This window comes from Teleopsis dalmanni, chromosome 2, assembly GCF_002237135.1.
Source record: "Teleopsis dalmanni isolate 2A chromosome 2, ASM223713v2, whole genome shotgun sequence".
Taxonomy (NCBI): domain Eukaryota; kingdom Metazoa; phylum Arthropoda; class Insecta; order Diptera; family Diopsidae; genus Teleopsis; species Teleopsis dalmanni.
The window spans coordinates 171944831-171960336 of NC_051847.1; the positions used below are offsets into that span (position 1 = coordinate 171944831).

The 15506-nt window shown below is 26.1% G+C and overlaps 1 protein-coding gene across 3 annotated transcripts in view; it reads right to left on the bottom strand.

Annotated features, from left to right (window-relative positions):
* Positions 1 to 15506, bottom strand: part of LOC119686071 (elongation of very long chain fatty acids protein AAEL008004-like) — a 76939-nt gene that overhangs the window by 27195 nt on the left and 34238 nt on the right. The window contains exon 1 of one of the 3 annotated variants that reach the window (XM_038100528.1): positions 13949 to 14287. The exons of the other annotated variants lie outside the window; for them this stretch is intronic. The gene's annotated coding sequence lies outside the window, so the exon portion shown is untranslated. Of the gene's footprint in view, positions 1 to 13948; positions 14288 to 15506 lie in introns of those variants that run through there. 3 annotated transcript variants of the gene reach the window in all.

A 15506-nucleotide genomic window follows, 5' to 3' on the forward strand; every position in this document is an offset into this window, starting at 1 on the left:
GTGTACTTGCTGACAGTATAAAATTGTTTACGTTTAAACATACTAATATGGTTATTGCCATCATTGTTACTCAGCTTTTGCCATTACTTTTTTGGTAATGTGTGGGTGCGAGACTCGTATAGTTTTCAATTGTGTACTTATAATTTTTTTACAATTAATTTGTTTTAAACATATTAAGAATGTTTAAAATGAATTTATTTTTAAATACATTTCTTGAAATATAATGCAATTAAAATTTATTAATTTTTGAAAAATCTTAAGTGCAAACATTTTTCTTTAGAAAGTAACAGAATACTCTACTATACGAGCATGTGTCATTGAAAATGTAATACCAGCTTTAGAAAAAGAATTAATTAAATAAATAAATAAAAAATTTCGTTGACTTACATAAAAATTTTCAAAGTCACAAGAAAAGCAATAAAAGCAAACTCAATGCTTAAAATAAATAAATCTGACTACATGTACAGATATTTTTAAATATATGAAGCCATCAAGTAGTTGTGTGTATGTAAACAACAATTTATCACTTTAAGTGGCAATGTGTAACAATGAAATTTCTTTGTCAAAGTTCATGCACAATAAATGCAATAAGAATTTGCACAATGAAGTTAATAAAATTATCAAATAAATAAATAATAAAAACAGAGAAAATAATGAAAAAAATAAAAATTTCATACAAATATTTTTAATTATACATGTTTCATTTAAATTAAATATCTAACTAAAATAAGTGAATAAAAAAAAACGCCGATATTTATATTTTCATTTCATAAAAAAATTATTTCTAAAATTAAATAGAAAAATTAACAAATCGTTTAAAAATAAAAACTTTTGCAATTTCTTTGACGTAATAGAAAAACACTCACCCAAAAGAGTATCTACAAGTGTATAAATCATATAAAAGCAGCGTCACCTGTTACCAAACCCCAACATTTTAGACAATATACACACAATCTATAGCGAAGAAGCAAACAAAAAAAAAACACAACAACACGTAAGCAACGCAACAGCATTGAGGAAAATATAAATAATAGAAATTATTCACGTTTGAATTGTTTAATGCTCATACGCCGCGTAAGCCGCATGAACCGCGTGAACATTAATTTCAATGGACACTTAAATGGACTACAAAAATGAACACACACAATACTGAATTATTATACATTAAAAAAATACAATAGTATTGTCTATATATATGTGTTGAAGTGTATCTATATTTTAGATACTCTGGGCTTTCCATATAAACGGATCAACACACTATTAAATACTTTGATGCTCTATTGAACGTTTACTAAGCACAGAGGCACAGCAAATATTCAACCAGTAACAGAGTTTGAAACGGAAATTTCTCACTAACTAAATGACTCCTACATAGGTCGCAAGTAACGATTTCAGTCACTTAATAGCTTTATCTGAATATTTATATTTATATTAATATTTATAATATGTCAACAAAAAACAATAAAACATATAAACAAATTGCTGCAGTTTCGGCCTAACGGCGGCAATAATAAATTTAGTGACATCACTGAATCATATGTATGTATGCATGTATGTATGTTTGTGGCATTTCGTGCGTCTACAATCACAAACACAAGCAGGTCTCACCCACACCTACGCGCCTACAATTGTTGCTCGTTTAAAGCATAAAAATATCACGTGCAAATTGTTTTTTTCTTTGCTTCACACTCAATTGAGGCACTGAAATAAAAAATGTTAATGAAAGAAATAAGCGGCACACATACAACGAAACTGATTTCGTCTTACATGTGTAAGCAGTTGCATTAATGTTATTACAAATTGGCTTACTTGCACTTTTGAAACTCTCGTTGATTGCAGTTGCACTGTTGCGAGCGTATAAAACCATAGGTTTTTCAGTGAAATGTAATTAATTTGATTGAAATAAACATATTTTAATATTAATTTTTTTTCTATTATTTTATAACAAAATTTCAAATAATGATTGCAATTATATTTTTTAATGAAGTTTGATTTTGTAATGCACTATGATTATTCAGAGTGTAGAAACACAATAGTCAAAAAAATATTGGAAGTCAATTTATTGAGCAAAATAGAACTCCAACAACTATTTACATAACTAATATCTCAAATATAATTATATCAAAAAAGTTAATTGAATATTTACTTTCATAATTTATTTGATTTTCTTCAAATATAATTCACCACTACAAAGTTGAGCGTCAATTTTGGTTTTGTGTATATAAATTCTATTGAAATAAATTTTTAAAATTAAGAAAGTATTTAATCTTTATTAAATACATTAAATACATACATTAATTAAATGTAATAATTTTTTAGATTAGAAAATTTGTTGGATAAGTTTAATTTAACATTTATTTATATTGTATTTATTTGTAAATAAAGTTTTATGTCATAGAATTGCCTGAATTTTATTTAAATTTATACAAATACATTTTCTTATAAAGAATAAATTAAGAAATAATTAATTTTAATTTTATATTTTCATTTCATTTTCATGTAAATTTATTAAAATTAATAATACTTCAAATTTAAAAATTTGTTCGTGTATTTTAAATAAACTGTAATTAAAATATATTTTTTGTTAATAAAGTTATATGTTCTATATTTGCTATATATGTTACAGATATGGTAAGAATTTAATAAACTAACTACTCGTATATCAACACGACAAAAACTAAATTCTGTATTATGCGTATTATGTGAAGATGATATTAAATCAGAGAATAAGACCTCTTAACAATATGGATCGTGCGAATTTTAAGATTTTGATAAGGAGAATTGATTTTACGAAATTCTTGTGTAATTATCTATCAATCTATATATATTTCTGTTTATCTAACCACATATCTGGTCTTTAACTACTTCTCTGTATGTCCATTTATCCGCCGGTCTGTCTGCATATTCCCTTCTTTTATATCCTCTGTCCATCGATTATTTATTTGACTCAAAGATAATATATAACCATCTTTTAGTAAATAATCACAATTTTAATTTTATTTAGTTTATAATAAACAATAGTTCAGTTCCTTATAGAGATCCCGATCTAATACAGGCATTGACAATTTAAAGACTCCGCAGATGTTATTTAGGAAAACGTGTGCTTCACGGACTTTCTAAAGCGATTAAAAGCATTTATTTTGACTTCACTGTCTTTTCTTTTGGAAACATTTTTGTTACATATATATAAAGTATGTTAATTCATTTATGTTTTGTTTTTTAAACAATTCATTAATTAAACTTATATCTATTTTTGTAATTCTTATATATTTATAGCATGTTATAGTGACAAATTAATTAAAATAAAATATATTTTATATTTTTGTTGGATTAGTGATTAGATTATACTTAAAAAATAAAAAAAAAATAAGAATATTTCAAGTGAAACTATGTCAATTTTTGCATCACTAGTCACTTCAGGCTGAGCTTATAAAGTTGAGTATAAATGCAGCAGCTTCCAGTTAAGCTTGCTAAACTGGACATAAATGTTAGAAGTTTAAACTCAATAAATGTCTTAGACAGTTTAAGCAAAGTAATTGATATTTTTTAATTAAACAAGAACAAAATTCTATTTATCCGAAAAAAAAACCTGTTCAAATTTGTTGACTTTAAATTTGCTGAAATGATTATAAATCAAAGAATTACATTACGCTAAAAACATAACAACATATGTGCTCTACTGAAACACATACTTTATGATAGTTGTGCAATGATTCTATAAAGTGGGCAGGACTACATTTATATAAATTACTTAATATATTAGAACTTAAATATTTGCTCTGTAAGTTCTACTTAAACTAATTGGTTCGCAATACAACATTTAATATTGTCTCTAACTGACACACATTTCTGTATTCATTAAATAACCAGTCTAGTGAGTAAAAGTAATATAATGTTCATAACAAAAAAAATATCTTTATCAAGAAATAAATTAAATTGAGGTATTTGGAAGTTGTTCACATTGTACTAAATTAACCAAATCATATGTATACTGTTGCATTTTCTAAAGTTTTAATGTTAGAAGTAGGACAAAGTTTTATTGATGAAACCAGTTAAAAGTATCATTTATATAACTCTTTTATTGAGAAAAATGTGCTTCGTAAGATTTTAGGTCCACTACGAGTTGACGACGTCTACCGAATTCAAATAAATCACTAGCTGTACCAATTTTATCACGACATTGATATTGTTTAAAGAATTAACATACGAGGCTCCGCTCCAGCGAAAAAGATATTTAAAGGGGTAATCGAAGGAAAGAGATGAAGATGTATACTATCTCCAGTGGAGTGATCAAATTAAGAAAGCTCTAATTGCACTTGATGTACGGAGCTAACGCAGCAAAGGTGATGTGAGCAACGGGTTGTTATGACCATTTAAGTAAGTAAAGTAATAAGTAATCATTTATATTGTTTTTATCTTCATTTAAAGTAAATTGAAAGCAAATGTCTTCATTTATTTTGCTCCTTCAAATTGAGTTTTGTAACACTGATCACGAACACTAATTACAGCACATATGACGATTCTCTGGTGAATGAAGTTGTGTCTAAATGTAGTATAATTCAAGTCATATAGAATTTCTATTTTTGTTCATTTTAAAAAATATGGTACATTTTAATAATATATAATAACCATTTCATAACCTATCAACACAATTTATTTATAAATTTTTTTTGTAATATATAATTTAAATTAATAATTTAACTATGAAACCGATTAATAATATGTCATTTTGACAAACACCTCAAATCTATTAAAAAAACAACAAACAAATACTAAAACAATAATTATTTTCTTAATTAGTTTGTTGTTATTGTTATTTCAGAGTTGCTCTGATCATAGAATAATAATGAAAACAAAAATTAATAGAAAACAGACTTGTCAGAAAACATGACAAATTAATATAAACAAAACCAAAAGTAAAATTGAAAATTGTCAAATATGTTGCCAAAAGGGAGTGGCATTCCTTTTAAGGGTAGACACACGTGAACACAAAGCCGCACGCATGCATTAAATCACGCAACACTCATACATATTTAAACATAATAATAATTACAACAATAACAAAATTAACAGCAAAAATAACAAGAATAAGAAGAAGTTCATTTCAAAGTTCAAACTAATGTCCGAAAGTTGTTCATAAACGTAATTCATTTTAGCACCAACTAAGTACCTCCGGCTAAGGCTACCAACATACATTAATACTGATAATTAGTTAAAATTTAGGGCTAGGCAACAATAAGTAAATGCGTTAGCCATGTATATTTTATGAACTTTTACTAAAGAATTGAACTTTTTTTTTGTATTTTAGTTAGTAAATAGGTATTAGGTGGTAGTTTCAAAACTAAACTCTAAGAACTTCACACAGGAAAAAATATAATAAAATTTCTTTTAATCATGATGAATCATATTTGTGGCACCACTGTTTACTTGAACAGAATTTTATGTGGTAACAAGTACACTCAGAAAAAACAAAACGAAGAAAAAAACAAAAAACAAGGGGAAGCATGGAAAACCGATTATAGCTTAAATGAAGCTTCTTATTTCATTGACCTGGTTTTGTTGACGTTGGTGCTAAAACATAACATACTTACTATTACATATCACTGGTTAGAATATAACAACAGCTATAATGTGTTCTAGTATTTATCAATACTTGCTCCCACCACCACCTTTAGATTGTCCAGTTGTGTTTTGAAGGATCTTACAAACAAACTGAAACCAATTTTAAATTCTATTTAAAATCGAATTTGTATTCATTACAGTTACAGCACAAATATTTTCTGCACCTTTACTAAAAAATAAATTACCAGTTCCGCTATTACAGTATTCTTTATACAAAGTAAAAGCTACACGTTGCTGTCATCGTTACGTTAAAGTAATAATTGGTTGATTGTGTACTTACCCATACCATTAGCCGAACTAACTGACAAACTACCTACCCATATTTGCTGGTTGGTAACTGCATTCTTATTGCAATCAACCACCTAATATATAAGCTAATATCTACTGAAACCACATCACGTGACTACCACTTTTGGCAACTGCCCCCACATACTGAAAATATGCTACTACACTCAATATCCGCAAATACTCTTCAAGTCGGAGTTTCGCATCGTCCATATTATCTGCTCTTTGCCACTTACTAATTTCAATTTCGTGAATGAATTTTTACTTTCAATTCATTGTATTTTATAGCAATAAAGAGTGTCACCAAGAGTTGTTAACGCTCTTCCACAATTTCTCAGTGCCACTGAGCACTGCTTCGCGTACACAACCCACCTAATTTGCTGTTGCTAGCTAGCTCGTTGAATGGTTTCTATCGGCTGCCGCCACTTTTACTACTGCTGTTATTCAAGCAACAACAGTTTTTATAGTTTTGCTCATGTTACAGGCCATTAATGACGCCAGTAAGGCGCTTCAACTTTATTGCTTTCACCTCCTGCGCCTTTGAGTCTCCACACAACATTACAACTCATATATGTTTGTTTCGCATAACTCATTTTTGTATGGAAACGTGCAATTTTCATTTTCTTCCACTTGCCATTGGCTTGTGTTACGTATATTAAAAAAAATGATTTTTTAAAGGATATCAACTAACGCACCCACCTTTGTCGGGTGACTACAACGAATTCACGTGATCAGGTCAGTAGCAAAACAAAGGTGGTAACTTCCTTTAAATATTATTTTACCAAAGGGAAGTTAACCGCACATGAAGTTTAAACTTTTATATTTGTACACAAAAGTATATCTATAGGCATATAGTTTCTATATATAGTCACAAAAACATGTAAAAAAGGCAGTTATATGATTATTACGCCATAGATTTTTGGTCAATTTTATTGTTATTACTCTTACTTCAGACAGATGGTTTTAAAAACCAAGTAAAGTAATGTTTTTTTATGTTAAAATTGAATTATTATTGATTGTCTTAACTTTAAACTACATATAACAGACAAGCAACAGAAAGTTTCTAATTCAATGAAATCTATTTAGAAGCGAGAGACGCTTTAAGCAGCTTCAGCTTCACTAATAAAATATAAATTTAAACATAATGAGAACAGACAGAAGCACAAGGAGTTTAAACTATGCTATTGAAGAAGAGAGAGAAAAGAAAGAAATTAAAAGTTCTTATTATAACGGCACCGTTTTTCTGATTTCACTAACTTTAAGTCGTAAAGATTATTGTTTTACTATTCTTATGTATGCGAATGATATAATACAGGATTATCAAAATGTTCTTTTAGGATTAGGAAAGATTTTATGTGTAAATATGTGACATATTAATATATCATTGGAATAGTTTTTGTCAAATTATTTCTAATTAAGCAATATTTTTGAAAATATATTTTTATGAAACCCAAATTAATTTAGTAAAAATCATTCGTACTCTACTGCCAAAGTAGAAAGACTCGATGAGCACCCATTGCCCATGGCGTGCAGGTACCTAAGGCATATGCTATGTAGAGTGTCATGAGATCGTCAAAATCAGAGTTTTAGTTGCTTTTACATTAAATAAAAAAATAAAAACGTGAGACTGAAAGAAAAAAAACAAATGTCGGTTTGAAATCGATTATGAGAGCCCAGTCTATCTATGGCTCGTCATTCAGTCAAAGCCGTGTTCTATGAAGGTATATATATCCTTTAAAATTTAGACTTAACCAAAAAATTCAAAAGTAATTGTAAAAATACCTGCCCGTGACACTGTACATAACAGGGGCCTAATCCGTTGATATAATCTCTCTTTTGATATACTCAGTGATATTGTAAGGTTCTCAAAGTTGTTACCAACCGGTCTTCCCAATGTTTTGCTCTCTACTTCAAAGATATGAATTCTTTCTGCTCACACCTTTCTGTTGTTCAATCGCGAACCCGCTCCACAATGTATATTCTTGAAGAGTTCAAAACTTTTACGACTAAAATAAAGTTAAAAATTGAATATCACAGATATTTATATTTGTTTTTAGACTTATTGAAGAGGTTTTTAATTATCTTACGATGCAAAGTCGTTATTTGAACTTTTCAAAAATAAACTAATAACAACGTTTGTAATTTCGTCTTTAACAAAATTATGTGTTAAAAACTATTTTCTTAAATTGTTTTTTGGATTTTATTCATTTAACAATGCACCATCATAAAGTTAAACCTTTAATGAATGTTTTAAATTATTTATAAAATATTTTGTTTGCATAAATCAAAATTATCTTTGTCGTTGAGACAAGCCCCCGAAATTATACATATACCTATATATGTTTTATGCAAACATATATGTATAAAGGTTATACATATAACAAGATTAGTGTAGGTACAATAATTCTTCTATGTAAATAAATTCGTATATAAACACATTAAGTTGCGTGCTCCATGAGTTTATGTATCTAACAGATACGTGCCGAAACAATCGCATCACATGAGTTTCCTACTTTATTTCTTCTTTTTTTCTGATTTGGTAAATTAGTTGTTGAAAATTATTAAATTAAATTTTGACGTTGGTTCTCTAAAAAGTTTAGACTTTGTGTGATTTGGATAAATGAAATAATTTTTATTTAATTTTTTTTTCATATTTATCTTGCGAACGCAATTTATATTACGTAAGGTTGAAAAATAATTTTTTACAAGAACACGCAAGAATAAAATTTAAGAGCAAAAAAAGAGCAACCGAAGCAATATGGCCTTTAAGCAAAACCAACAGTATCTAAAGAAAAATGAAAGAAAACATGGCTGCTGGCAAAACAATGAACTTTGCACTTAGATTCAATGTCGTTGGGAGTAGTGAAATAGTTTCATATCTAAAATTGCCTTCAGATATTAACGAATCAGTGTTATAACACTTCTTATATTAATTATTTTGAAAAAAATATTTAGAATTTATTTTTTACATATATTTTTTTTACAAACTAATGCGTCTTGGTTTATATATTATAGTTTTCATGGGTCAAATAAACACTATATATTTTTCTGGTTCGTTTACTTCAAAAGAATAGTCGCACTTGGGGCGATTCAAGGATAACAATTCCATTGTGATATTTATATGGCGTCCTTTTTATGCTTGTTCTTGTACAAGTTTTGTAGTTCAATTTGACGTAAGCCGCCACAATGGCAGCAAAACAATAATATTAAAAAAAAAAAATAACAACAAAATATGTAATAATAAAATATTTAGAAATTTCTGAAGAAATATAGCACAATTTTAAGAAATATTGATTTTTATTTTATTTATAAAAATGCTCGTAAATATATAAATATATCTTTTGCTTAATTTCGTTATTTTTATTAATCTACCCTTAAACCCTTTCTCTTTAACAAAATATTCACTATTTCAATGACCTGCAGTTAGACCAAATATATAGATTAATTTTATTTAATATTTCGTAAATAAAAATATATACCAACACAGCATTATTTGTGTACGTAATTAATTAAAATATAATACAAAATTTTAATAAAATATGGAAGCTAATGTATTCAATTATGGACCTCTAACTAAGATTTAAGAATATCTGTTGGTAAACCGGGCATTGCAATTCTTTGTAAGAGCTTTTTCACTACTGCTCAATTTTAAGCTAAAAATAGTACCGAGTAAGAAAAGTTACAGTTGGAATAATATAGACTGATCGCAAATAGGTTAATGACGGCTCTAGTTAGCTTTAATATTACAAAGACATAAGAACGAACTTAAACAGTTGTGACAACTTGATCCATTGAAGATTCGTTCATTAAAATAAAAATTACCTATGAAATGTGACTTCTGAAAACAGTTTAATTTGAATATAAATAAGAAAAAAGTAATATAATATAATAATATATATATAATAAATAATATATATAATATATATACACAAAAGGCTTAAAAACACATTATTTCATGAGCCTGTAACAAAAAAATAACCTCAAGAAAAATTTTAAGAAGAAAACGGTGTTAGTTAAGGGATATAGTGTACTGAAAATATTAAATGAGAAGTTCTCAGAATATTCATCTTTTAGCCTTTGTATTAAAACCTTTTAGAAGATGAAAACGACAATGACAATATTAATCTGCGATAATCTATTTACATTATTTGCCAAAAAAATTCAGAAAGAGTGCGATGTAACCTGGTAATGGTAGATAATATCATTCGCATAGAAAGATTAGATGATAAAGAAAAGGATACACATATCATTTAATTGTTTTACGATGAAGAAAATAAAGAATTTTAAAAAGTCATTCAGCTAAGTGAACGTATTATAGGAAATACTAGTCAATAATTATATATGATAGAGAATCTGTATAGTTAGGGAAAAAGCATTTTTCAAATATTTCAAATAAAACTTTATGTATATATATATGTAAATATATAAATTAATACATTTATATATATAAATATATAAATAAATGTAATTTGGAAGAGATGGAAGAGATTAACTATAATACTCCATTGATAGTATTCCTTTAATTATAATTCTAATAAGTAAAATTTAATAGTAGAACTAGACATTTTTGATCTACAATTTATTTTAAGTATTACATCAAATTTCCTATTTGTAAGTTTTATATATATAAATTTCAATAACGTTTTTTCCTAAGTTACCACATTTTAACAAATCGAAACGATTTCATTGTTAGGTGGTCTCAGTTTCGGAATCACCCTTTGAAGACCATCTTGTGCTTTACAAAAGCTTGGAAATTACTTATAACTCTTGAAATGCGATTTATACTTAAATGCTTTGATTTATTACTTCTCGAAAAGACGAAAAAAGGAATACATTTCAGTTCATCTCAATTATTGCTATTACGACATTATCTAAATGAAGGTATTATATTAAGTTCATGTTTGATTTATCAAGAATCCTAAAATCTTTTTAAAAATTAGTTGCTCTTGTATTCTCAAAACTGTACTTTATTATGGAAAAAATTTTAAACAGAAGCAATTGTGGTTTATTAATCACTTCTGGAATCTTAATATTTAATCGAAAAATTAATTTGATCCAATTTTAAATATAAAATAAATATATTGTATATTTTAAACATATTTTAAATATTTCTTAGTTGTTAATTTTTAATTTAAAAGTATACTGCTGAATATTTAAATATTTCTTGATTTTCATCTATTTAATGGATTTTTAATTATATTTTAATTTAGTATTGATGTTTTGTTTATATTAAATGTAATTAAAATATATATTGTTTTAATCAATTAAAAAATATATTTAACTTTTATTTTAATATAAATTAAGTTTATTATAAACTTGTTTATTAAATTTTTTTAAGCTGTTCAAATTATTTTTATATATATTTTTATCTTAAAAGTCAATATACCTATTACTTAAGTTAAATTTTTTGCAAAAACTTTACTTAATAAATTAAAATTTAAGTAAAAACATTTAAAATTAAAAATATTCGGGTTTATATAATCAAGTTCAATAACATTGTTTGTATATACGAAATTATGCTAATTTTTATAACATTGCTAATTTGTTATAAAAATTAAATGTTTAACTTCTGGTTATAAAATTTTTCAAAATCATCGAGCCGAACTAGAACGTTTTAAACAAGTATTAATAATATAAACAAATAGAAAAATAGTTTTAAGAACGTGATTGGTATGTATTGTAGAAACATTTTTTATTCAACTTTTTTCTACTTATATATATTTTCTTAAAAATATATTCATACAATTTTAAATAAAAGACCTATGGACTCATTTATACCATATATACGTATTAGCAAATAGATTTGTATTTTTGGAGCCATGTGCGATTCACGATATATTTGAAAGATGTTAAAGTTAAATAACTTCCTGATATTAATATTTCACACAAAATTTTTTTATTATATATATACATATATTACTATATATTGTTATATGTTATTTTTTATTTTTATAGTTTATATTATTATCTTTAATTATGAATCAGATATTTTTTCAAGCATTTAAATTGTTTAGAATAAAAATGGTATTTAAATTAATATTTTTTGTTTAAAAATTTGATTTTAACATTATATATTTCCATTCTGATATTGTATTTTTAATAAAAGTTCAATTTATGTAATAACTAAAGGATTTAAACCAATAAATTAAATCAAGTGGTTTAAAATATCTGTTAATATAGAAGGGTTTTTTATATTTTGTCTTGATGGTTAGATGTCACAGAATTTTTTTTACAAATCCATTTAGTTTAACATAAGTATCTGTTAAAGAAGTTTTTTGATAGTTGCCCTATATATAATATAGATGATAGAGTTAATATATAAAACTACGAATATGCATACAAGTTTAGTATAAATTCGAAAAAAAAGTTACTATTATTTATGTTGAGTGAAAATCAGTAAGTACCTTTAGACTTCTTTAATATTAATAATTTTAAGTCAAGCAAATTATTAATATAATTTATTATAGGTATTTATTTGACAAAATAAGCTCAAGAAATATTTTGTTAAGATAAGATAAAATTATAATAGATTTTATTATGCCATAACATAATTATTTGCCTTGAGTATATTGAGTCGGAACTACTTCTTAATCAATGTTAATTGCATTTTATAAAGATTTTTTATTTATTAAAATGCGTTTAATAATATTTTCTGATTTGTAAATAGTACTAACGATATAATGGTATTTTGAACAATTATATCATTTAAATTAATTATACAATAGTATTAGAGGAGGAAAAAAAGACAAAAAAATAAAAATAACAAATAAATTGGATATTAGCCTTTCTGGATGTTATCCAAAACTTTTGACAGTTTTTGATTAAGAATAAGCTGAAGCTTAAGAATAATCGTCTAAATTTCTACTCTGAAGAATTAGTTTTTCTTTTTCAGATAGACACTTATTAGTTGAATTCAATAAAGAAACTACTAGAAAATATGAAATAAACTAGTATATTTGGATCCCATCTTGTACATAATCTTTTGGAAATAGAAAGTTTATCAATTAATCCTTTAACTAAAAGCACAGTTTAATTTGGATGTCACAGTTACGGTAATTTTATCTTCCAAATGGTCTTAGTTGGTTATAAAATGGAATAAAAACGCTAAAAATACAAGTAAGTACGTCAAAATCAATACAAATCACTTTAACGTTACGTTACCTATTCTATTAAATAATAAACAAATACATTTTAAAGACAGAGATAAATACTTTACAATTAGATAGACAACTAACAGGAAAAAAAAACATCTTTACAAAAAGAAAATAATTTGATCTATAGTTTACAAAAATACAGGGGTTAATAGCCAGTCATTTCACTATACAAAAAACTTCTCTAATTTCAAATCATTAAACCTCTATGACATATAATTTTGGATGACAACCATCAAATTTATCATTCAACGTTTTTAGTCAAAACTGCTTCACATGATAATAAGCGCTGTTTAGTATGTTTTTCAAGATATGTGCGTAAAGATCTAAACAGAACTACAGGAACAGATTAAGTGGAAAGAGTAAACATATCGAACAAATCTCGCCTTAACTTCGCCTTAACTTCCGTATAAACTTTATCACAACGGAATTATTGCAACCTCTAAGGAAATTGTTTCGGTTTGAAATATTTCAGCCAAATAACTTTGTATTTTTGTCATAGTTTTAAGTCAAAAAAATAAAATAGCAAATATTTGCTGATATCATTCTAAATTTATAATTTTATTTGTTTATAAATATTACTTAATGTTTTACGATTAGATTTTCAAATATTATTTGAGCTGAACCAAACTTTGGGCACAGTAAGTCTCTAGGTTAGGTATAAGGGTAAATCTATGATACATTTTAAGAAGTTATCCTTCATATTGATTAAGTAATATATGCAAAGAGAGTTATTGTAATATTCTGTGATATTTTCTTTGAATTAATTATGATCAGATAATATATAAAATAAACATAAGTCAATATTTTTGCATATTAAGAATTATACGTTACAAATATACTAATTATACATAATATAGAAAACATAAATTTAAGAAATTTGTAATTACCTCTATAAGCGTAATAATTAGTTTATTTGTTGTTGTTGTTGTAGGGATAATCAACTTATTTCAAACTGGAACTTTAAATTGTAGTACTTATAAATACATATTTAATAGCAGATTTGCATAAAAAATTGTATGCTGGCGGTGAAAATATTGCGAAATGAGTATCTCTGAAAGTTGTTCTATTTGTTGTTGTTGTTGTCGTTATTGTTGTTATAATTCTAATTAAGTTTACTTTTTGATTTTTTCTAATATTTTTTTTTGAATATATTATATGTTGTACATACAATATATCGGTATATTTTATCGTTGGAGTAAGTTGAGAAACTTAGCACTTTTTTTATATTAATTTACATAAACGCGTATTAAAAATCAAAGATAAGTAGTTAAAATATTCTTATGTATTCTTATGCCTTGTTTACTTTTTTATAATTTCTTATATATTATCACTTGAAATCGGTGTATTTGGGTTTCGCACAAAACTGTATTTACTTAATTCTTAAATTACTTTTGTTGTGTAAAAACGTTTTCGCTTGTATACATTTGCCTTTTAGAAATTACTTTAGTTAACAATAAATTGTATGGGCAACAGCGAAATAAATAATAATTTTATTTAATACCGCAGCAACAACACAACTGAACTAGCAACATTTAATAAATTGTCATTTTTGCACTTTAAAATCACAAAAATTACACCAAAGACGTTGTATGAAAAAAGAGAATAAATTGCATTTATTAATATTTATAAAATTTTATAAATTTTATAAATTTTTTGTGTAATGAATATTTATTTCATTTTGTAAAAATTGCAAAATTTTTACTAAAGAAATAATTGATTAATTTTAAAAGAATTGAAATATTTCAAAAATTCACTCGAAATAAATCGGCGAAGCTGAAAGTTAAAAGCTTTGGAATTGGGTTAAAAAGTATTTTTTCTTGAGCATAATTTTTGTATTTTTTTTTTTTTCATATATAAATAATTACAATCGGTTTAAATTATTAGTTTCGTTTTTTTAATTTTTTTTATTATTGTAATCAAGCAGCAGTGTGAAGTAGACTTAATGAATATTGCACAACGAACCATTGGCACGCGCGGCAAACACTTAAAAAAATCAATGGCAACTGATTGCGCACAACAAAAAACGTTAAGCGACCACGTTGGCGGCAGACAAACAACTAACTTTTCGAATTTAACTCAAGTGACTAAGTAAGCAACAGCAATAGCAACAGCACGAGCAGTTGTGCTAATCAGCCCGACTATGACGGGTAAGACGTTTGCACATACTCAAATTTCGAATTCGGCTTGGTCGGTCAGTTATGGTCAGCGGCGTTTAAGTAGCAGCACTTCGATCAAACTCTCAAACACTTTCGGATAGTTGGTCGTTGTTTGTTTATTAGGGAATTTGTGCCGATTTTGTACGATTTCCTGCTTTTACGCATATTGCGTGTACTTTTAAACGAATCTTCAAACAATGTTAGCTATCTTCCTCTATGCCATTTGGTTAGTCATTAAATCATAAGTTAATATATAAATTCTAACGGACTGCATTTCATTACATTTAAA